The sequence below is a fragment of the Phocoena sinus genome, chromosome 4 (genome assembly GCF_008692025.1).
Source record: "Phocoena sinus isolate mPhoSin1 chromosome 4, mPhoSin1.pri, whole genome shotgun sequence".
In the NCBI taxonomy this organism is placed as follows: domain Eukaryota; kingdom Metazoa; phylum Chordata; class Mammalia; order Artiodactyla; family Phocoenidae; genus Phocoena; species Phocoena sinus.
Window position 1 is genome coordinate 131,554,236 of NC_045766.1, and position 25,074 is coordinate 131,579,309.

General features: G+C 35.2%; 1 non-coding gene across 1 annotated transcript; it reads right to left on the minus strand.

Moving 5' to 3' along the window:
- Positions 1-7,734: 7,734 nt before the first annotated feature.
- TRNAG-CCC lies at positions 7,735-7,807 on the minus strand. Its single transcript has one exon. It is a non-coding gene; the product is annotated as a tRNA-Gly (tRNA).
- Between the last annotated feature and the right edge of the window lie 17,267 nt (positions 7,808-25,074).

A 25,074-nucleotide genomic window follows, 5' to 3' on the forward strand; every position in this document is an offset into this window, starting at 1 on the left:
AGGTCTTAATTGGTTGAATGAGCCTGCCCACATTAGTGAGAGCAATCACCTTAAAGTCAATGGATTATAAACGACAAATTCATCTGGAAAATGCCTTTACAATGAGAGCAAGACTAGTATTTGACCAAACAACTGGGCACCATAGCCTAGCCAAACTGACACATAAAATTAACCATCAAAGTCTCTGTTTCCAAGAAAATCTGGGCTCACAGTTTCTGTTTCATAAAAAAATATAGTTTAAATTACTGCACAAGACTGAAAGTGAGAGTAAATCAAAATTTTACTTATAAGCAATCTTCCTCTCAGTTTACAAAATTATTTTCATACTTTTTAATAATCAATTTTTCAGATTCTTATGTCTAATTTGTAAGAGAGATTTCTAGCACAATTTCATGATCACTCACTAGAATAACTAAGTCTCAATAAAATGTCTATATTTGTTCACAAAAATTATTTCTTTTCTGCTAATGAGCCCTCTAGCCTCTTTAATATGGTTCTGCTAAGAACACAACTCTGACCCAGCTGTGCACAAGAGACTTATTAGGGCAGAGGTCAATGTTCAGAGAATTTATTTCCAAGATCATTTTTAATCTATTTGCTCAACTTATGCTATTTCTGTCATCATATTTCTCATATTTGCTTCATTAGCTTCTTTCATGCCCCCATTGTTTGTCATGCCCTTCTTTTATCATTTTCTACTTTCCTGCTTTGTTTCCTGTACTTTATACATGTATTCATTCTCTTCACAGTTTCCATAACTTTTGGCACTATCAACATTTAGGATGGATACTATTTTGTTAGGATAGGGCTGTTTTGTGCATTGTATGATGTTTAATAGCATCCCTGGTCTCTTCCCACTACCATCCCCTCTTCACCCCGGTTGTGACAAACAAGTATGTCTTCAGATATTACCAAATGTCCCCTGGAAGTGAAATTATCCCTTGTTTAGAACCACTGATTTAGATAGGTATTCTGAGAATGAGATGTTTGGGATAGGGCTAGAACAGTAAAAATGCAATAGTACTTTATTCCATGGATTAATGAGGTGTTATGAATGATGACTACCCAATAAATATATTTATACTTCATAAATCTAAAATAATGTTGAATACTTACTTGGCAAATATTATTCCACTGTTGCACATAAATACAGTAGTTGTGATTATGTTTACAACTATCACAATTATAATGATCTGTTCAAATATAATTAGAGAAAAGAAAATGGTATGTTTGTGACAAGATTCTCAGCTCTAGAATGTCTAAGTTGTCTGTTGGGATCACACCTATTCTGATCATCCCAGACCAAAAAGTAATAGTAAGATTTAGTTATCTTCTCACTCTGTTTCAAATAGTCAAGACAAATTGAGGCCAATTTCTGGTTTATAGACTCTGCTGTGATATCTCTTGGACATTCAGAGAGCTTTCTTCAATTTATCTGACTCATTCTGTGTACTCCACAAAAAAGACTTCAACTCTTTTAGTACGTGCCAGCAGTGATGAAGTTGATCATAAACTACATTTCTTCAATTTGAGGCTTTGAGGCTTTGAAGCTGACATCACTCTCTAAGTATCTCAACATTTCAATTCAATTCATCATATGGGTACTATGAACTTCAGTTGTATCTACCAAATATTTCATGCTAAATATTTCATCTACTCAAAGAGATTCATATTTCAAATACAAGAAAACAAGTTTATTTAAACAAACATTTATTTGTTCCTGCTATATGCCAGGGTTTATGCTAGATCCTGGAGAATACAAGTTTAGGTAATAATGTAATGAAATTGTTGAAACACAGCTATCAACAATACTGTAAACTAACTATAATTTTAGTTAGACTGATATAATCTCACAAGACAAGACATGAAGATTGGAAGACACTTCCCAGAAAAAGTAAAGCTCAAGGTAGGACTTAGAAGGTAATACATTTGAACAGGCAGATTAAAGTCACAGGAAATAGGACAAGTGAAATAGGCAAAGAGTATCTATGAGTATACCCCCTTGCCTTTGTGTGTGGAAAAGAAGCTTCAGCTTGAACTAGAAAGCTTCAGCTTGAACTAGAAATAGGCAAAGAGTATCTATGAGAATACCCCCTTGCCTTTGTGTGTGGAAAAGAAGCTTCAGCTTGAACTAGAAAGGTTATTTGGCCATGGGTATCATAGTTACAAATTTAGATTATATTATATAAGAAACTGGAGATCAATAGAAATTTCTGAGTAATAATTTTAGAATTTCATTCTGTCACCTCAATTTAATGTGCATTTTGGGGGACAGATTTTTAAATGAGAACTTTCATTTGATTAGTTTAGTCAATAGATTTTTTGCAATATATTTGCAATTCACTTTTTTTTTCATGTTTTATCATTTGGAATCATTCTGGCCAGAAAGGTATTAGAAATATTTTGTAGTTAGAGGGTTATATCCTTTTTTTCCAACTCTTGCCCACTTGCCTGAAAGGAAGCCCCAAGACAAGAACTGTATCTTCTTCATAATTTTTTACCTTAAGAGTATCATTTAATAAAATGCTAACAATTGAGTCACTCTTCTTTTAAGGGAGCACAGCACTTTAGTTATAAATTATTTATTAAATGTAGAAAACTACCTTGATATCTTCTGTCCCTCAGAAGTTGTCTTGATCGACAAAAATCTCTGTTATTTCCTGATGTTTCTGACATGTATCTTATTATGTCGCAGACAGGTCATGTTTCCTGATGAATAGTAGAAAATTTTGGAGACAGAGCAATCCTGTCAAAGGAGCTGAATGTTCCATCTCAGAAGCAGCATATATTTCTTATTAATGACAATTTCAAACATGCTTGTGTGTAAGGACGTTTTGAACAATGTCGCTCCATTAATACCAAATTACATTGTTAGGCTTTTATTGCTGGCTGAAAAAAGATCACAACATTTAAAAAGTTTCATTGTAGACAAAAATAAAAATTAGTTATCACAATTACAATCATTAATTCATCCACTTTTATGTTACTTTTAAAAGCAGTAGTCTAAATTTTGAGGGCTTTCATTTTTAATAATATATGTTATAACAAGATACTCTTATAATCCATAAAACAAGACAAAGAGTTGGGTTGGGTATTAGTTCAGCTTTTTTGTTTGTCTGTTTGTTTTTGTTTTGTTTTTAAATAATGTACAGAGAAGTCAACTTGTCCAAGATCATACAGCTAGTTAGTGATGTATTATAAACTCAGTTTTACTTTTAAAACTTTATCTTTTTAACATATCACCCAATGCAAAGAGTAATAATTAATTAATTAATTTAAAAAGAACACATCCTGATGATGGTGAACCATCACAGTCTTCTAGATAATAAAGTATCTATTTTCCTTATTAATATTTTCTAAGCTTTTGACATCAAGGAAATACTGAGCATTACTTTTTCAAAGGCCTTGAAAAATGTAGCATTTTGTTATTAAGAATCTATGCCATTAACAAATTGCATTTCTTCAAATTTATTCTGTAAAGGCCAGTAAAAGGTAAAATGAATGCTGAAAAACACTCTGAATAATTATAGCCATATGCATGATGGGTATCTAAGAATATTTTTTGAGCAAGTGAAGTACAAATTGAGAAATGATGACATGAAAGAAATAGTGTGGAGAACTGGACAAAATTGCCTGCAATTGAAGAGAGGCTCTATTTTACTTAAATTGTGACACCTCTACGCAAAGACAAGAGTGTTCATGCAGAAGACCCAAGCAAAGAGCAGGCTTTCTTACACATTGCACAATGCAGTCTCATTAAACCCATGTGGCTACCACGTTCTCAGAACAACTAAATTAGAGATTTCTAACTATTATGAGATCAACTTAAGTAATCAGATTTCACATTAATATAGAAGGGACACAAAAAGTACTAACAAGAAAATTAAAATTATGAAACATTTTAATTTGATCTTTTGTATGTCATGCACGGAATATTTTTTGCTGCCTTTTGAAACAGAGGAATGCAAGTCTGTAATGATAACTTCTAAATTGCTTAAGTTCATGGTACCAGGCTTCTGTGAAGCAGTGGTCAAGTGAATGCAAATCCATTCTAGCCCCTTAAAAATTATGAAATAGGCCAATTTTGTACAAATTCTATTATGAGGAATTAGGATGTATTTAGTTTGTTGATTCTTCACCTCAACCCCCAAAGATGCCTTATATTTCAATGAGTACACATAACTATTCATTATTTGTCTATGGTTCTTATTCTGTTGCATATACAACAATTTAATATATACAACCATTTTATATTTATATATAAAATGAGCTCTATTAAGAATAAAAGTGTTTTCCTTTTTTTTAAAGTGTTTTCTGAAACTAATAACACTATGTAATAGAGAGAGGCTGTTTTTATTGAGAAACTGAGATCCTGAATATCCTCTGAGCTCAGTTATAGTGGAAATATGACCCATCTCAGTTTCCACATCTTCTTCTTGAGAAATCTACTTATTTTTTTTTTTTCCTTTTAAACTTAGTTATCATGGGTGACTTTTTCCTGACATACAAACTGACTCTTGGTGACTTACCTCCTAACCTCAATTTCTTCATTTTTATAATTGAATAAAATCTTGTATTTGGCAGGTTTAGACTAGGAATTAAAGGAGACATTATATAAAAAAAAAACACTTGTTATCTAATGGAAGGTGGCCACAAATGTGAGGTCCTTTGATGTATTATTTTTACTAATTTTTAATTTATATGTCCTAAAAGCATGGAGATTTCTTCAGTGGATACTTAACCCTGAATGTCAACAATGTAGCAGTCACTGTTCTGGCCTTGGGTTTACAAAATGAAGAAACATAGTTCTTACCCTCAAACAACTTACATGGTAGTTAGAAAAACTGTAGCAGAAAGAAAGAAAATCCCCATGTGTATTTAAGTGGCATTAGAAACAATAGACTCCATCTAGCACAAGAAGAAAATTGTTTTCAAGTGCTAGAAGAGTAAAATGGGACACTTTGCATAGGAATTTTACTATTTCTCTTTCTATGTATGAGTCTTTAAAACTGTATCCAGAACAGTATCCAGAAGCTGTATCTACTCTTCTACTAGCAGATTTTCCACACCATCCCTGACACAGTGGTCTTCACTATGGAGGCAGGGCAATGGGGGACAGGGAAAGTCTTGTAATATCAGAGCCTTTCAAAGTATGTGTAACCCTGACCGATACTGAGAAACACATTTACTGCAGAACCTATTTCTCCTACTTTCTTTCTCTCTCATCTCTCTGTATGTGTCTCTGTGTGTCTAGTGTGTGTGTGTGTGTGTGGGTGTGTGTCGTACTCTCTCTTAAAAAACCAAACTTTCAGAAAAAAATGTGAGATATACTCTGAAATTTTTCCACACTCCCATCCATCCGCATCCTAATCCTATCCTATTCTATTATTCCTCACTAGAAAGAAGTACTTGGTCACCATCAAGAACTAGATTTTGTGCACCCATTAATGATACAAAAACTCACATATAGAAACTTTTGCTAAGGATATTACCCACTATGGGAGTTACTGAAGCACGATAATTCCATGTCCTTCTACTTAACCTTATCTCGAACATTTTCCATTATTTTATATAACATCCCACTATCTCTCTCCCAGTAAGTGGAACAAAATTCCTATTAAACAATGGTTCTACCATGGGTCACTAGATGGTCATAGAAGAAATCTTAGATTTCTGGACATGTTTTTTCAGATGAAATTACAAAACCTTAGATGGAAAGATGATTTAGGACAAAATCAGAAGTTGCTATTCTAAAAGGAGTAAATAACAATTAGGAAAGTATATGGATGCAAATTTAATAATCAATTAAAAAGTAATTCACATATATCTCTGCTTATATTTGTAATCAAAACATATTAATCAAGTACCTATTCAAGTTTGAATTATTTCAAGTAAAACTCTTAACAAAGTTTAATGTTCCTTAATTTTCATATAGTGTTTTACAGTTTATATGGTTTTTTAATACATTACATTGTGAACACCATCTATTGTACTATAGAAGATACAGGTATTTACTACTTTCTCAAAGGTATTGCATTACAATATCCTAATAATGGAGAATTTGCAGATTGCTAATATTCAAAACCAGAAGAATCCCAACAAAAGGACCAGCACGTTGATTGGTAAGTCCCACACATTCAGCCATAGGTCCTGGACACTCATGTACCAGTTGCAAGGTGACCAGTTTCTCCACCTGGTGAGATATCACAAGGGATCATAACTTAAAGATGGAAACCCAGGTGATTCTCTGCTCAGATGGTAAACTCCATTTCTGTAATCCCACTATCTGGTATAAATTCTTTGTCAAGAATGAGACAGGGAGAAAGTTTTGGCTGGATACACAGGGGTTGAGCACAGATAGTGAATGGCATTGCAGAAAGAATCATGGCAGCCTTCGTGGATTTGAGAGCCATCTTGAAAAGCATGAAGAAGAGAATTAAGTAGCTTGGATAGGAAGAATGAAGGAGAGAAGCTAAAGGTATGAGGAAGAGAATAAAGTGACTTGGATAGGAAGAATGAAGGAGAGATGCTAAAGGGAACCCTAAGGACCTGACTGAAGTTTCCAGAATGTCAGTTGGTAATAGTTCTGATGCATTCGTTTTTAGGGAGTGGTCTGAGAAAGTATTGCACCCAGTATTCTAACCTTTGTGCCTTACTAATGGATGTGATATCCAACCATGATATTTGGATGAATCTATCACCTTAATGAAACTGCAGGCAGAAATGTCATGATCATTAATATTTAGTTGAATTTCCTAGGAGTTGGTGGTGAGGGAGACTTACTTATATGTTATAAATCTAATAAAATACTTCATTTTCAGAAATCTTTTATCTTTTTATAGTAATTATTTCACATAATTTTAGCCATTAATTCTCAAAACACTGAATTAGAGTATGTGCCATGACTAAGCATCTAGGACAACCTGAGCTAACTGGATGCCTAAAAAGTAGGCCTTTAAAAATAGTCTGATAATACAGTTTTATCAGATATTTTTCACCTTATAATTTAATCTAATTGCCACCCACCCTTCTGGAAACCTTTTAAGAATATCACATATCTTCAAAGTAACTGTGGGAAACCAAAAGAATTAAAAACTGACACCTCTTGCCATTAAGATACTTAGACTCCAACTAAGGTAGTAGATATGCAAGTAAAACGTTAGAGCAAGTGAGTCAGAATGGGTTTCTACATCAATCAGTCAATCAGTCAACATCCTTTGACCCATTATGTGTCAGACATGCTGGGTATAGAGTGTTGAACAAGATAGAGAAGATTGCTGACTTCGGAGAGCTTACATTCCACTGATGTTACCAGGTCTAGTCACTAGAACAATAATAATTCAAGGCGCTCATGCAAATGCTGAGTTTACAATCTAGACTGACTCAAAACAATCACAATATAACTCATCAACTTGTAACAAATAAAAAGTGTAACGTTAAATACACATATCATGAGAACAGAGAAAAAATGAACAAGTTGGTGAAATCTGATTGCCTGACGCAGCCCCTTCCCCTGCCTCCATACTAGTTACATGTCCCATCCCCATTTTTCACCTCCATGACTCTTACCGACATCTACAAAGAAACTTTCTTTTTATTTTATTTTTTAATATTTGCTTATTTATTTGGCTGCGCCAAGTCTTAGTTGCGGCACGCAGGATCTTTGTTGCCACGTGCAGGAATCTTTAGTTGCGGCATGTGTGCTCTTAGTTGTGGCATGCACGTGAGATCTAGTTCCCCAACCAGGGATTGAACCTGGGTCCCCTGCATTGGGAGTGCAGAGTCTTAACCACTGGACCACCAGGGAAGTTCCTACAAATAAACTTCATATTTGATGTCTCTTCTTTTTCTTACCTGTTCACTCTTTGTTGGCCACCGCCACTTCCTCTCTGCTGAAATGCTGAGTTAGTGGTCACCAATGTCCTGCTAGTGATCAAACTCAGTACTTTCCTTCTCATTCTTAAACTTACCTGCCCTCCCTAAACTGTGTCATAGGACTATTTTTCTACATTCTCTTGAAATTCTCTCTTCCTTTGAACTTCTCGTGAAACTATTTATTTGATTCTGTGTCATTCAGATCTCTCACCATGCACCTCACCATAAGTTCTCCATTCCCATGTCCTTCTATCCAGTCCTCAAATGTAGGAATCTTACAAGATGGAGTACCATGCTCTCTCTTTTTTTAAGCTCCATATTCCCTCCCAGGACAATTGCATCTTCTTTCATGTTTTCCACTATCAATGTTGCAGATAATTTTAAAATTTGCATTCAAAATCTTAACTACTTTCCAAAGAAAGTCTTGAATGTCAACTAATTCCTAGATATCTCTTATACCTCTTGCCATGTAGTTCTTTTTTTCTTTTTAGATCTTTTGATGTGGACCTTTTTTTTTAAGTCTTTATTGAATTTGTTACAAGATTGCTTCTGTTTTATGTTTTGGTTTTTATGGCCCCGAGGCATGTGAGATCTTAGCTCCTCGACCAGTGATGGAACTCGCACCTCCTGCACTGGAAGGTGAAGTCTTAACCACTGGACCACCAGGGAAGTTCTGTCTTGCCATGTATGTTAACCATCACTATCTCAAATGCAGCTTGTTAAATTTGAACTCATTGTTATATCTTATTTCTATTAAGATAAACCATTACTTCTGTAACTGAGACTCAAAAATCTTGATATTCATTTGATTTTTATCTTTCTCTTAACCTTCATTCACAACCAATCGGATTAGTCTGTACTTTAAAATGTTCTGAATAGCTACCATTTCTTCTCACTTCTGTCCTACTCTCTTATGTAGGCCTGTGTGACCTCTTGTCAGACAATATTGCAAGAACTTCACTGCGTCTGGTTATTTTCCACATAAATCTAGTCTCTGCATTGAATAAAACAGAATTTAATTGATAAAACGAGTTGAATAATAAGACAGAGTTGTCTTCTTAAATCAGTTCAGATAATATCATTTCTTCCCTTAAAAATGTTCAGTGGTTTGCCAATGATAACAAGAATAAAGATTTATTGAGAACTATCTGTTGGCATATATGATACATACTTTACTTCAGAGTTCAAAAACTGTGGGCCACATTGGTCCTGCATTCATTTATTCAATCAATCATTCATTCATTCAGTCATCATTCATTCATTCAATAAGTAGTTATAGAGAATCTCTGTATGCCAATGATTCTTCCAAGTTTTGTTCAACTGACATATGTTGATTGCCCTAGTGTTTTTTGTTTTTTTTTTTTAATTTGAATAGGTTTTCAAGATTTTAAAAGGGAGAAATTAAAAGATATCTTGCTACTCGGATTTTTTATTTTTAATCTGGTAAGTCTCAGACTGACTCCTACAGGCCAATAGATTAAAACTGTAGACATATTTCCTTTTATCCTGGGATATGATCCTCACTTTGCAGCAGTTCACCTCTTTCTTTTAAACTGAGAACTAATGTGATTAGAATTTTTTAATGTACTTGCACTGTTTTCTATCATACAGTAAAATTTTAAAAGCGGTGAAATATTTCTTGAACCCTAGTCTCTATCAAAAGTGAAAAAAATACTGAGAGGTTTCTATGTTTTTAAAAGTATTAAAGCACATACTTCTTTGTGAAAGACTATTTCTACATACTGAATACACTAACCACACTAACCAAGTGTGTTTGTGAGAAAAAAAAAGGAAGCTAAGACACCATTTGAAAAATGATATACTGAATCCTTATGTGTGGCTCTCTTGTACTCATTTATATAAAGTGCCTGGCTCTCATTGCTGTTTAAATATGAGGTCTCATCTTTGTATGAGGTAGCTTAATTCTCACAACTCTGTGTGGTTGGTACTAGAAGTCAGGGAAAACAAATAATATGCCCAAGGGCACACAGGGTTAATAACTTTTGGAGCCAGGATTCTTAGCTCAGTCTGAATCCAAACTCATCTTTTCAGTACAGTTCTTTCACATAATAATCTATGATTTGGTTCCAACCTACTGTTTCCAGTTTATTTCTTGCCACACTCCAAATTATTCATCAGTTCCTCTTATACTATGCTTTTATATACATTTGCTTTTGTTTTTGACCTTGCTCTGTTTTTTATATATTGAAATACTCGACTCTTTCTAAGCCTGTTCTTACTTTCACCCTCTCAGAAGTGTTCCTCTGTTCTATGATATTGCTACTTATGACAACCATTTTTCTCTTTGTATTGGGAAATTTATGTATGTTTGTTTCCTACCATTTGAGTACATACTTCATTAAAAATCTAATACAGCATCCAAACCAGGTTTCTATTTTTTATTGCTATATACTAGAAATTTCATTTTTATTTATTTCATTGGACTTAATGTAGAGAAGGCTACCTAGACAAACAATGTTTTAAACAGTCTTAAACAATGACCCCTACAATATTGCTCTTCTTTCCAATTTTATGGCCATTAAAAAATATGGAAGTACTATGAAATGGTAATCATTTTATTTGTAATCTGCTACTTCTTTAAGAGATAGTTGATGTTGTTCTGATGAGGTGAGATATTGACATCACATTTGGAGTGCACACTTAGCTTGTAGCAGATGTTCCCAAAAATGTGAATTCTTGCATGAGTAAATAAATATTGGAACTTACACATAAACATCACTAGTTTAGCATCAACAGTGGGGTCAAAAGTGTTTGTACCTTTTTCCAATTTTCTCACCTTTTCACTAAAGGCACTGGAATATGGTATACTCACAGTGATGACTTTCTGAAAGGTTCGACAATTGTTTTTTCCTTATGAAAACCATGTTGCTAAGCAACACTTGTGCATTGGTATATTTATTTCCACAACCTTCTATCATGAGAACAGTCCAGGGTTTTTTCACTTGTAATTACCAGAGTCCCTTGAGAAATAAACCACAACACAGCCACTAAGCTTTGCTTCACATTTTGCATTGATTTAATAGGAGATGAGTATTCCACTTGATCCCCGAATGCAAAGATTGTTGCCAGCAGAGACATTTGCAAATTGAAATAGAATATGATTTATGGCATGCCTCAGAAACCACGTCAGATGCTGTTCTCCATTATGTTGCTTAACTCTGATCTGTATGAGGGATTCACCTTACAGAGACTGTGCCTTGCAAGGCAAATTGAAAATCATGTTTTCTATTATTGATACACAGCCTCTGTTTCCTTCAGGTTCAAGTGTTAAAAATCAATTGGCTGAGAATGCTCGGTTTTTATATTCTATTTTACATTTGCATTTCAATTTGTCCTGAAATTGTAATAAAGATGTGTGTGTGTGTGTGTGTGTGTGTGTGTGTGTGTGTACAGAGAAAAAGCAAGTGAGAGAGAGAGAGAGAGAGAGAGAAATCTCCTTTTCTTTTTGTTGACAAAGGCAAAAAGGCTGCAGTAGTACCTTCTGTACACCAAGGATTATGGTTCAGTAGTTTCAAAAATCTATATACTCTTTAATAACTAAAAATAAAGGATTTTTGCTAATGAATATTTTTTCTTTAAGAAGCATTAGACAGTATTCTAGGACTTTTTCTATGTGTCCTTAAGTATCACTAACGTTTCATTGATTTTCATGGGAATTGTTCTAAGTAAGGTCAGAAAGATCCTCAGCAAACTAGCAATGGAGTACACCATCCAAAGCATGTAAAACTAGGTCGTGCTCTTCCTAATTTGCAGCAGTTTCTACCTCAACAGAAGTGTCAGGCTTAATAAAACAAAGAATTTAGGCTTTGAAATAAAGAAAGTTTGAAGAGATTTATTCCAATCTTAAAATGTCTCTCAGTCGGCCTATAAACAACACTTGCAGTAGAAACTCCCAGCCAACTTCAAGGTCTTCAGACTCCAGGATAAAATTAGAAGAGACCAAAGGCAGTCTTGAAAGATAACCAAATGATCAATGAGCTGATGAGCAAGAGAGAGAGTGAATGAAAGTTCTGAAAATTACTTCAGAAATTTCCTAAGTGGAAAGTGGAGAGTAAACAATGGTGACATGCCCCCTGGTGGACAGAGGTACCTCTGCAGCCGTTTGCCTTGCTTAAAGGAAAAGATGTCTGCCTGTATCAGGGATTTTTAGAGGCTCTTCAATCTTGAGAAAATCAAATACAGTCTTTCCACAACCATGATTTTTTTTTTTTTGCTTTCAAATATTACTTTATTTACAACTACATTTAATTAACGCTTCATTTATATGACCTCTGCTGTTCAAACCATCTGCCCTCTAATAATAATCCAACCACTCTTAGCACAGAGAAGCTAGACTTTATGTGTTAGGCAACATTGCACATTAGGAAAATGCTCCATGAAGAGAAGAGTCCATCTTCCCTTTTCTTGAGAATCTGTGCTCCATTTGGATTATACTTTCAAATTTTCTCCTTCTAAATACCTAGGCTACCTCCCACAAAATGTCTTATTCCACCTGGGAGAATATTTGCAAAGTTTCCCTTACTTAAAATTTAGGGTTTGAGACATTATATATCCCATGGTGAAAGAGAGAGAGTAACAGGAGGATGAAGAAAGATTAGAATCTGCTGCTTACATGACTATTCTTCCTTCACCCATATCCCACTAGAGCGAGACTCAGTGTTGTGATCCTAAGCCTTACGAATTTTCCTCTATTTAAGTGATTTTCTGTCCATCCTCTACTTAAAATTATAGGTCTTGTTCAACAGCTATACACAAAGTATTTATTAATATCTGTTTCAATTTATGTAAAATCTGATATGCTAAAACAAAACACTATAGAAAATTACTCACAGTTGGCTTATACTAAAGTTTCCTAAATTTTTCCCAGGTATATGCCAATGAAAAACTTATGATCTTAAGCAAAATTCATTTTCTCTATTTTTTTCTGGTTTCTAAAATTCTATTGAGTTTTACCAATTAATGCTCAATGTAAATTAACCAGTGAAGACTACAAAATCAATATCATCTCTCGCAGTCCACAATTTATCCCAAATATCACCGCTGATGCCTCTCTCTGGCAACAGCAGGGTGTAGCATAAAGAAAAAACATGGGTTTTGAATCCAGATTCAAATCCTGACTTTACCATCTACCAGCTGCTTGGTCTTGGACAAGTCACTTTCACTGTCTTATCCAATTCCCTTATCTTTACAATGGGGATAGTAATTTTTTCAGAGTTTATGTAAGGTATTCAAAATGCCTGACTTAAATTAGGTAATTAATAAGTGATGTCTATAATATTTTTGTATATTATATTTCTCCTATTGTACTTGTCTCTTCTAAAGTTCTTAGTATCTTTAATGCTAGCTAATCTTATATCTTTTCTTCTCTGCAACTACATTTTTCTCCATATTAATTTTTTTATAAGGTCAATGCTTTATAAAGTCACCCATGGAAACTTCAGTACCTTTCACTCAAAATAGAAATAGCAGTACCTGCACTCCCATGTTTATTGAGCATTATTCAAGACAGAAGCAAACTAACCGTCCATCTCCAGATGAATGGGTTAAGAAAATGTGGTATATTCATACAATGATACTACTATAACACTGTTTCTCAATCTTTGTATGACAAGAACTAAAGCAATTTAGCAAAACATTTCTTCTCTTTTCTCTGCACTTTTCATTTTGATTTCTGAAGACTCAATTCTCTTCCTTAAGAGACTCACAGAAAAGGTATGGAAGGTGATGTGTTTAAAATTATGTCTTCACAATTCAGTAACACTAGCTGATGAACACTCAGACTGAAACAGCCAACTTTAATATTTTATCAACTCATATTAAAAGTACTTTCTCTTTTTCTTCTGCTTGGAGGTTAGATGCTCAAAAACCATTCAGTCATATTCAAAATTGAATGTATTCCTCTTAAAATTGATGCGGATAAAGATTAATACAAATTTCATTTTAAATAGTCTTCAAGACGGTCCTCACATATAGAAAGTTCAAAATCTACATATACATTTGTTCAAATGCAAACACATACTTGATATTTACCCCAAAAAGGGAGCTGTTTTTGATATTTATAGTTTCTGTCTAATCTGTCAAGGGATGATTTAGTTGATTCTGTATGTTTTTCTATTATTTCCTTTTAATCTAGAGATATAATGTAGGAAGAATTTAAGGAGGTAAACATGTTGGAAAGGAATTATTTTTTGTCTTTTGCAGTAAAGGAAATGTTTAGAGAAAAGAACGGGAAATTTGGACAAAGGTGATTAAAAGTGACCTAAAGAAAATATAATAAAGGAAGAAATTGAACCAATAAAAATAAGTTGATGAGTCCAAAGGTACTTTTGACAACTATTGCCTTGTAAGGAAGGGAATAAAACCTTAGTGAATTTTATGAAAGAGAGGGGTTTTCTTTCTTCCTCTTCCCCATCTATAGATATATGAGGAGGATAGAATGTTTAGTGTGAAATGGCACACTTAAATGGCAACTTTTTCTAGCTTTATAGAGGTATTATTAACAAATAAAGTCTGTATACATTTAAGGTGTACAACGTGCTGTTGTAATATACATATACATTGTGAAATGATTACCATAATCAGATGAACTAACATATCCATCATTTCACATAGTTAACTTCTTTTTTGCACTTGAAATTTACTCTCTTGAAAAATTTCAGGTATACAATACATTATTATTAGCCACAGTCCTCATGCTATATATTAGGTCTCCAGAACTTATTCACCTCATAACTGAATGTTTATGCCATTTGACCAACATCTGCTCACTTCCCCCACCCCGAAGACTCTGGAACCACCATTCTATTCTCTGTTACTATGAGTTTGACGTTTTTAGATTCCACATGTAAGTAATATCACACAGTATTTGTCTTTCTGTGTCTGGCTTACTTCACTTAGCAAAATGTCCTCCAGGTTCATCCATGTTGTTGCAAAATATTGAGCTTTAAATGGTTGATTTTTTATTAAGTTAAATTTAATTGATCCCAGGTGATTAAATTTGAGGCCAGCCAGACTAACTGCTAAGCACTGTAGCTCAAACTCATCAAAAAGCATATGCTTACTTGTTTTATTTTTAGCAATAAAAATCAATTCGTGAAGGGTAAGAAAATATCTTGAAAATAAAAATCAGTTAACCCAAGTTATTTCAAGTCATGAATTTAAAGTCTCAGTAGATTCTTCAGTAAACACTAAAGAGCAGTTATCTTTTATGCCTTTGTACGTTAGGTAAAGCTGGAAATATATTTGGCTTGAATGTTGTAGCACTTTCCTTGCAGATTTTATAGGCTACCTATTAGATAATCAGACAACTAATAGAGACAAGGAATCTCAGCTTGCTAATAATAATAGTAAAAATAGTGTCTATTCATACTTATTATGTGCCAGAAACTTTAGAAGTATTAATTCATTTAAGACAATCATCCTGTGAGGTAGATACTATTATTACCCCCATTCCACAGATGTCACAGAGCACTTAAGTAATACCATGCCCCAAGGCATCACAGCTATTAACTGCATAAGTTGGTTTTGAATTTAGCTAAGAGGCTTGAGAGCTTATCTGGTTTTCACTTGCCTGAACTGCTGATTTAGAGAGCCCCCAGAGGAGAAATAAGATAGACACTTCTTGATTGTGTTTCTACAACACACTTAGAACAAGTAAAAGCTTGGGGCATAATTTTTGTAGAGGTGATTGATCTTTGGTGACTTCTCATCCATTTCCTTTTGGTCACTGTCTCTCACCCCTGTCACATCTGTTCTTAGGATCTCTGTCACCAAATGCTTTTCCCTGAGTTTGTCGACTGAAACAAAAAAGCACAACCTAAAAATTGAGAACTATGTTTTATTTGGAGGACTTTATGAAGAACTTCAAGCTGGGGAGACAGCCTCTCAGAAGAACTCTGAGGGACTGCTCTGAAGAGGTAAGGGAGGATCCAGGATGTATAGGGGTTTTTACAACAAAGGCCAGGTAGTCGGAACAGCAAAAGATTACTATTAATTAAAGAAAACCAGATACCTCAAGTTAATGAATTTAGCACTTGTCTATGTATGGGAAGATGCAAGAGTCTGGGCTCATTGAGATTATGCCTTTAATATACACCTTAGCTATCCAGGGTCAGTATCCTGTGCTTTCTCATCCTGAGTCCCCTTGGGGTACACTGCTGGGGAGCTGCAGTGGCTGAGAGCTTGGCGGTGGGCAGCCCATTTGTCTCCATCCTGAGTTCCCTCAGGGCTCAATGATGGGGATGACTGTAGTGGTTTGATGGCTGCAACCTCCTTTGTTTACTAATATGGAGGGCAACATTTTTCATTCACAGGTTCCAAGGCTCTCACTGTGTCACTCCACATGAGTCTGCCCTCTTGACACCATATCTCTTGCTCCAGATTTATCTCTTTGTTTTCTTCTTTCCTTTTCCTCCCAATATTTTTGTGTCTAGTGTTTCAGGGACAGGTGGGGAGTAATGTACCGCCTGTGCACTCAAACCCTGGGAAATAAATTGACAGTTCTAACCATGATCACATGTCATACCTTAAGTGCTAAGTGGTGATTTGATTTGATTTAGGGAAATTTTCACCACATAGTAGAGAACTGGAGGAATTGTTTGGAAGGTGCATCTTTGGGGTGTCCAGATAAACTGAAGTAATAGTGTATACACCACACACACACACACACAACCTGAGGCTGGAAATTCAGGCAGGACTTGCTACTGCAGTCTTAAAAGCATTCCAAGTCCTTCTTTGGGAAACCTTAGTTTTTGCTTTTAAACGTTTCCAATTGATTGGTTTAGATCCACCCACATTACACAGGTAATCTCTTTTACTTAAAGCGGACTAATTGTAGATGTTAACCACATCTCAAAAATACTCATGGACTTGAGGACATGAGGAGGGGGAGGGGTGGGCTGGGACGAGGTGAGAGAGTGGCATGGACATATATACACTACCAAATGTAGAATGGATGGCTGGTGGGAAGCAGCCGCATAGCACAGGGAGATCAGTTTGGTGCTCTGTGAACACCTAGAGGGGTGGGATAGGGAGGGTGGGAGGTAGATGCAAAAGGGAGGAGATATTGGGGATATGGTGTATACATATGGCTAATTCACTTGTTATACAGCAGAAGCTAAGGCACCATTGTAGGGCAATTCTACTCCAATAAAGATGTTGGAAAAAAAAAAAAAGAAGAAGAAATACTCTCACCATGTAGTGTAAACCCTTGACAGTTGTCTTGTTTTGCTTTTTTCTTTTTGTAAGTCAAGTGGCCCTGACTTAAGCTTTGATTACCCAGGCATCCACTTCAGAGAGACATCCACTTCAAAGAAGGTATCTCAAATAAACACATTTCAGCCATATGATTAGATAAAGAGAGTCAAGCCACCTTTGTTTTAGAGCTCTTGGTTGATTTCAATAATTGACCATTTGGGCATTTGTTCTTTTCTCTTCCTGCACTGTAAATTCTCACTCTTATGTATTAATTCACCAATAAAGAGTAAGACCATGAAACCCTAGGTTTTCACCCTCAACCTCAATAAAGCAGAACCTCAGACCATGCATTCCCTCTCTCGTCCCCTTGGACCTCGCTGTGTGACCCAGGTGTGCTGTGTAATTTCCAGGTCCTGTAAGTAATAAACCTTTCTTTTTCCCCAAAGTTTCCTGATTATTGCTAATAGTTTCTAACAATTATAAAAACCACAGGGCTGGTCCCACCACATCAGTCCAACTGTGACAGTAATGGATAAAGTGATATTGTAACAAGACTATTGCTGTAGCATTGGTTTGGTTGCTATTCCAGCCATCTTTACATCTCTGGATCCTGTATGGTTTGTTAAATTCATCTCTCAGCTTACCAACAGGTTCTTTGAGTTACCTGTACTATCAATAAATTTATTTTTTAAGTGGTTTCCATCTCTTCCAATCAAGAACTATGTTAGATATATCCAATTTCTCCTTCCATTTTTACTTCTGGAAGAAAAGTACACGATGAAGACAATGATAATGACTTGGTAATCTTTCTTTTAACTACTTCCTTGCTTAGTAAATAGTGCTTTCCTAAGATCTCTGAAGAGAACCTTGGAGTAGACAGGTGGATAGAGGAAGTAGACTGGTGGAGAGAATGTGGGTTTGAGCCTCTTCATATGGTACAAATGACTGTTGGAATGTGGGTTCTGATAATTTAATTGTGTATTTACTGTCTACCTAGGAAGCAATGCAGTGTTTTATATGGGCTGTTTAAATCTTTTTAGCAAATTATTTCCGTTCTCATTTTAGCATAAAAATATAGCATAAAAGAAATTCAACTTATAATAAGATCATATCAAGTTTAAGAACCATCTGGTATTACAGTTTTAATAGGAATCTAGTATTACAGCAATGAATGGAAAAAGAAAGACATCTCACTGTATAAGTCTGTAATGAATTTCAATGTAGCTGCATTAAACTTGAGTAAATCTAGACTTCAGTGAAGGAGCTCACTATTGAGCAGGGGAGAAAGATAAGTAAACGTCACATTATAAAATAAAGGTTGTTGTGAAAAAATAAAACAGGTGAAAAGAATATAGTTGAGGACAGATTTTTTATTTTATTTTTTTCAGGACCATGATGTAAGAATAGTTTTTATATGCTAAGCCTTACAGGATGAGGAGGTGCTTCTATGGAATGAAATAGAGGAAAAAGGTATTATACAGCAATGAAAGTATTAGAGTAATAATTATACTTATAGCTCAAGTCTATTGTTTACTCTGGCCATTCTTTGGGCTTTACAAACATTAGCTCATTTAATCCTCACAACATTACAGGGAAAACAATGAAATCATCTTCAATTTTCAGATAACAAAAATGAGACTTAATGAGGTAAAATAAATTGCCCAAGGTAATAGAGTTATTCGACATTGACATTGTAACCCAAGCAGTCTGACTTCAATGGATGTAAAAGAGAATGTCATCTTAAGATGTGAATGGAGTAAAAATTGATTTAAGAAGACTCTTAATGGAGAATATTGTGATGAAGAGATGAAAAGATGTCAAGTAAAGGAGAAAAACTGGTGATGAAGAAGATGAGATCTTTTTTAGGAAGATTTAAATGGCAGAATTAAAGATAAATCAATGAATGAGGAGAGGAGACAAGTTGAGAATTATTTTCGTGACTGATATTTCAGTCTTGTAGTATTAGGTGGATGGAAATACCAGAACAAAGGGTCTGGAGGCAGAAAGAGTACATGCGTAAGAATAAACTATTAGACCATGTTGAGGTTCAGTTGCCTACATAGACACACATTTGGAAACATTCTCCAAGCAGAAAAATATCAGAAGAAAGGCTAGATTAAGACAGATACAATATAGTGCAAATAAAAAAACAGAGTGATGGGCTTCCCTGGTGGTGCAGTGGCTGAGAGTCCGCCTGCCGATGCAGGGGACACGGGTTCGTGCCCCAGTCCGGGAAGATCCCACATGCCGCGGAGCGGCTGGGCCCGTGAGCCATGGCCGCTGAGCCTGCGCGTCCGAAGCCTGTGCTCCGCAACAGGAGAGGCCACAACAGTGAGAGGCCCGCGTACCGCAAAAAAAAAAAACAAAAACAAAAACATAGTGCCAGTTAAATTTGAATTTCAGGCAAATGATATTTTTTTTTAGTACAAGTACGTTCCATTTGATATTTTGCACGTGCCTATTTTAAAAATGTATTTTTTGTTTATCTGAAATTTAAATTTCACATGTTGTCCTGTTTTTAATTTGGCATCCCTACAAACTGGAGATATAGGTTTGAGAGTCATCAGCTTGCAGAGAAGAGATCACAGATTACCTTGAGTAATGGCATTACCTAAGAAAAAGAATTCTCAAAGGTGAGGGTAGACAATGAGGTCCTTGATAAAATACAAAGTTTTGCCCCTTTTCTCGACTCTCTTTGCCTTATGAATTTTTAGTGTTTTCCCAGCCTGATCCCTAGTTCAGCCATATAGGATGATTTGACCAAGAAAATGAGATAGAATTAATGGTGTGTCAGTTCTGGGTTTGGGTATCCAATATCCTTGCAGGTATTTATTTTGCTGTCATACCCCTGACATTTGCATGAAAACACATCTGGTCTAGCCTATTGGAGTATGAAAGATGTGTGGTGCAGAGCCAAGTACCCACACCAACCCCCAGTCATGTTAGTGAACCCAGAAAATCTATCTCACTTCCCCCAGCTCTCAGATGAGTGTAAGACTTATTTTTGTATACGATTGAGGTTTGTAGTCATTAACCAGCAATGTGATGGTAGCATGAAGGTACATTCTTATAACCGACCATCTTTACTACATGTATACGAACTTGTGCTGAGGTTGAAAATCTTTTACTTTTTAATTTATCATTGATTATTATTATCTCACAACTCACTATTGTGTGATTTGGGATAAGTAATTTAGCCTCTCAAACTATCATTCCCTCACTTATTACCCTAGAATAGCAACAATCTCTTAAAATTCTGAAGTTTAGGTGTGACAATGACAGGCAAAGTAAGAACACAATAAATATGTTATTATTACTAGTAGTTATATTGACGTTGGCTTATGATTATGCCTTTGTACCAAGCAGAGTGCTTAGCATATTGTAAACGATTAATAAATATCTGTGAAAAAGATGATGAAGCATGATGTTTAAAATAAAAATAAAAGTTTATTTTTCATCAATAGAATCATATTATTATAATAAATGACTTCTAATTTAATGAAGAATGTGACATAAAAAATAATTAATAGATTTAGTGCTAGCAGAGTTTTATTCAGTACATACTTTATGAAATACTTTAAGTGGATCAAACATTGCTCTAGACACTGAAGATTCAGCAGTAAGTAAAACATATTAAGTCTCTGCTCATATGGAGTTTACACTTCCTGAGGAAGACAAACCATATATGTGAATAAATAAGCAAATATATAATATCCATTGGTGATATCTGTTATGAGGAAAAAGCTACATAGGGGACTAGAGGACAATAAGGTAGTCAGGAACGGGCATTTGTATGTGATGTTGTTGGGTGCCTTGTGGAATACAAGAAGGCATCCCAACAGAGATGATAATTAGATTGATATTTGAAGATGAGTAGGAGCTCATCATGAAAAGAGAAGACCATACCATCTGAGGTGAGGAAGGAGCTAGGACAAAGGCAATTATTTGAGAAAGATTATGGATTATTTAGGTAATTACACATATTCATTCAGTCAGTGTTTACTGAGCTTCATATCTGGTGGGCCAAATTTATGATCCATGTTTTTCTGCAAATTGATTTTTAATTGAATTCTTTCCATATCAGCACATTGGGAGCTGAATTATTCTCTTCATAATAGCAGCATAATGTGTCATCCCAAGTCAGATAAGAAACCATTTTAAACAAACGGCTTTCAACAAAGGGACCAAAGGATGAAAGGAGGCTTTGAGGGCTTTCCTGGTGGTGCAGTGGTTAAGAATCCGCCTGCCAATGCAGGGGACACGGGTTCGAGCCCTGGTCCAGGAAGATCCCACATGCTGCAGAGCAACTAAGCCTGTGAGCCACAACTACTGAAGCCCGCGCGCCTAGAGCCCATGCTCCGCAACAAGAGAAGCCACCACAATGAGAGACCTGTGCACCACAAGGAAGAGTAGCTCCTGCTCGCCACAACTAGAGAAAAGCCCGCACGCAGAAATGAAGACTCAATGCAGCCAAAATAAATAAATTAAATTAAATTAAAAAAAAAGAAAAGAAAAGAAAGGAGGCTTTGAGTCCTGGAAACCAGACCTAGAGACTGGTCATACAGTCATACAGAGTGAAGTAAGTCAGAGAAAATAAAATATCATATAATATTGCTTATATGTGGAATCTAGAAAAATGGTACAGATGAACTTATTTTCAAAGCAGAAATAGAGACACAGGTGTCGAGAACAAACTTATGGTTACCAAGGAGGGAAGGAGTTGGGATGAACTGGGAGATTGGGATTGACATATATACACTACTATGTATAAAATAGATAACTATTATCTATAGAGAACCTACTATATAGCACAGGGAACTATACTCAATGCTCTGTGATGACCTAAATGGGAAGGAAATTTAAAAAAGAGGGGATATATGTACGTATAACTGATTCACTTTGCTGTACAGCAAAAACCAACACAACATTGTAAAGCAACTATACTCCAATAAATATTAAATTTATAAAAAGAAAAAGAAAAAAAGAATAGATGAGAATGTATAGCCATAGCCCAAGAGACAAACGATGACTATAGACTTTAAAAAATTAGTAAACTGAAATACATACATTAAGTAGGCAGCACAAAATGGTTACCAATTGGATATGGATGAGAGAAAAGACAGGTGAAGCCTCTCCAAATTCTGACCAGAGTGGCTGTATGGATCACTGTGCCATTATCAACAAACTGGACAATAGAATCCACATGGTTTCTACAGCCCATAGCAAGGTGTTTGGCAAGAACATAACTAAATATATGCCAATATTAAGCCTCAGAATCTCCAAGTTCATAGCTATAGTTATAGGCGGATTCATAGATTTAGCCTAGGTCCCTTCATTTGGAGACCAGCAATTATATTTGTTAAATATATTTAAAAAAAATAAACTTTGATTCAGATTTGGAAAATGGACTAGGTATACTGACTTTTTATTCTATACATACATATGATAAAATATTTACTAAACTGCCCTTTCATATTAATAGAGTACTTTTCATTGATTAAAGAGTTTTTATATTTATTTTTATCATTAGATTTCCTGTGACCAATTTAAGCTGTAATGAGTTGTGATTATGCATGTTATGTCTCTAAAACCCTTTTTAGTGGGGGTAAGAAATTTTACTTTTTGTATCCACATTTCAAGAAATTACTCTCCCTCCACTCTATCCTTTAACATTAATCTTGGATGCTAAATTATGCAACATTTATTTACTAGCATACCAGGGATAAAACTAACACTATTATGCTTTCTTCAAAATTAGGACCTTATTTTTAATCAAGAAATTTCTCCCCTACTTATTTTCTAACATATTACTGACATAATAGATCTAAACAAAATTCTCTCAACAGAACTATTTAGTGACCGCAATTTTAAAATGTTTCATGTTCCTGGCTTCCAATTCTTTTACAAGCTAACTAAGGACATAAACATCACTTTTGCAATATGCTTCTAAAAGATATGACACTCAGGAGAATCACTAATTATGTTTGGGCACAAATCCAATTTAATAGCATCTAGACAGTTCAAAAAATCAGAAACACCTTCAAATAAGGCCAATATTTAAACATAACATACATGGTATACAAGGTCATACTTAGTAGGAGGTACTATCTGTCTGGAGAAAATTAAGTTGAGCAATCACATACTATATATTCCAAGTAATAGTCCTCTAGAAGGCTCATATGTTTTGTATGTTTATCAGAGCACATGCAAAATCAATTCACATATTGTTAAATTTTAGACAATAGAAAATGAAAATCAAAGATATGAATCATACAGAACAAGAAACTACAATTATCATCATTATTAATCTACAAGGATCATTCCATTGCCCTTTTTAGTTAAAGGACAAAATAATTATCTGAAGAACTCTTCTATTTTATCCAAGGGATTTAGAACACACTAAGTTTTATGCATGAAAATACAAAGTTTATATATCACTAGCAAGGTTAAATGCATACAGAGGGATCTTCTGGAGATTCTTTGAGTTGATTGCCTTCCAGCTAATAGCACTGGGTGTGTGTTCACTCTGAGCTTCATGTCATCCCCATCATGTAAGCCATCTCTATGTAAGACACTGAGCCCTTGATCTATGAATTCTTCTTTTTCATTTATTTTTTTTCTTTTGCTTCTCATGTTTGTTTTTTAATTTGAAATCTAAACTGCAGTGTAGGTTAAAAAGTAACACTTTTTCAGTGGGAAATTTTTCATACAGTAATGCTCTTCCTTTAGATTTACAAAAGGATAAAAAGAATTTCTCAAGAGATAAGCAATAGTGGTCCAAGTATGATTTTAAGTGGATTCAGACATGTCTGGTCGTGTCAGACAAACTGGTGAAAACAGGCTGCTCTGGCCTGTTGGCTAAGAAACCTTCTAGAGGGAGGAGTCAATCTGTGTTCACTGTTTTTGTTCCAAAAGGCTTGTTCCAAGTGGTGAATGATGAAATAAGCTAAAAAGAAAGTCCCTCTAGAGAAACTGAGGAATTTTCTGGGAGAGAATAAATCTTGAAAGAAGAAAGAGCCAACCAATTTTCTTGACCTTGACTGAATAATGGAGCCAGAGTTGACAAGCCGTGAGAAACTCTTATCAGCAAAGCATCTTTTGTGTTACTCAGGTTTGACTTGTACCATCACCCATTCATGAGAAAATGTATAGAATATTAAGAACACTGCTAATAGAATGCCAAAAGAAATGAGAAAAGACCCCCCACCCCTATTTTCCATAGAACACTGTACCTCTATGATCCAGTGCATCCTGGCAGTGCTAGGTGGATCAGCCTTGTAAGGGACAATGGCCGTCAGTAGATGCCAACTATAGATAATGTAGTTCCTTCCCAGGAAATGAGTGATACTTTCCCCATGCACCTCCCTTGTCCAAGAGAGAAAAGTTTGGAAGTAAAGCAAAGGCATGTCTGGCCTGTGGTACCAAGAAGATATTCAGTGGGAGAAAGGATGAATAAGAGTAGCATAGAAGAGGTTTAGGAGAGTGAAAATATTTTGTATGATATTATAATGATGGATACATGCCATTGTATATTTGTCCAAACCCATAGAATGTACAACACCAAGAATGAACCCTAAGGTAAACTATGGACTTTAAGTGATTATGATATGTCAATGGCAGGTTCCTTCAGTTGTAATCAGTATACCACTCTAGGGAGATATTGGTAGTGTGTGGGAGCAGAGAGTATGTGGGAAAATCATAATACCTACTCTTCAATTTTGCTGCGAGCCTAAAATTGCTCTAAGAAAAAAGTCTTAAAAAAAGAATATATTTAGCTAACAGCAATGTCACACAGAAGAATGTACTTGAATGCAAATATGAGAACCCCAGGAATCCTTAGTCATTCTAGGAACATTTGAGGGACATTTGAGGGGGCTGATATCCTAAGTGAGTAAACAGGGACACATTAATTTCATTTAGTGTTAACTGACACCCTAGGTGTTCTCAAACTTATATAATGTGGTGAACTAGAAACATTTGCAT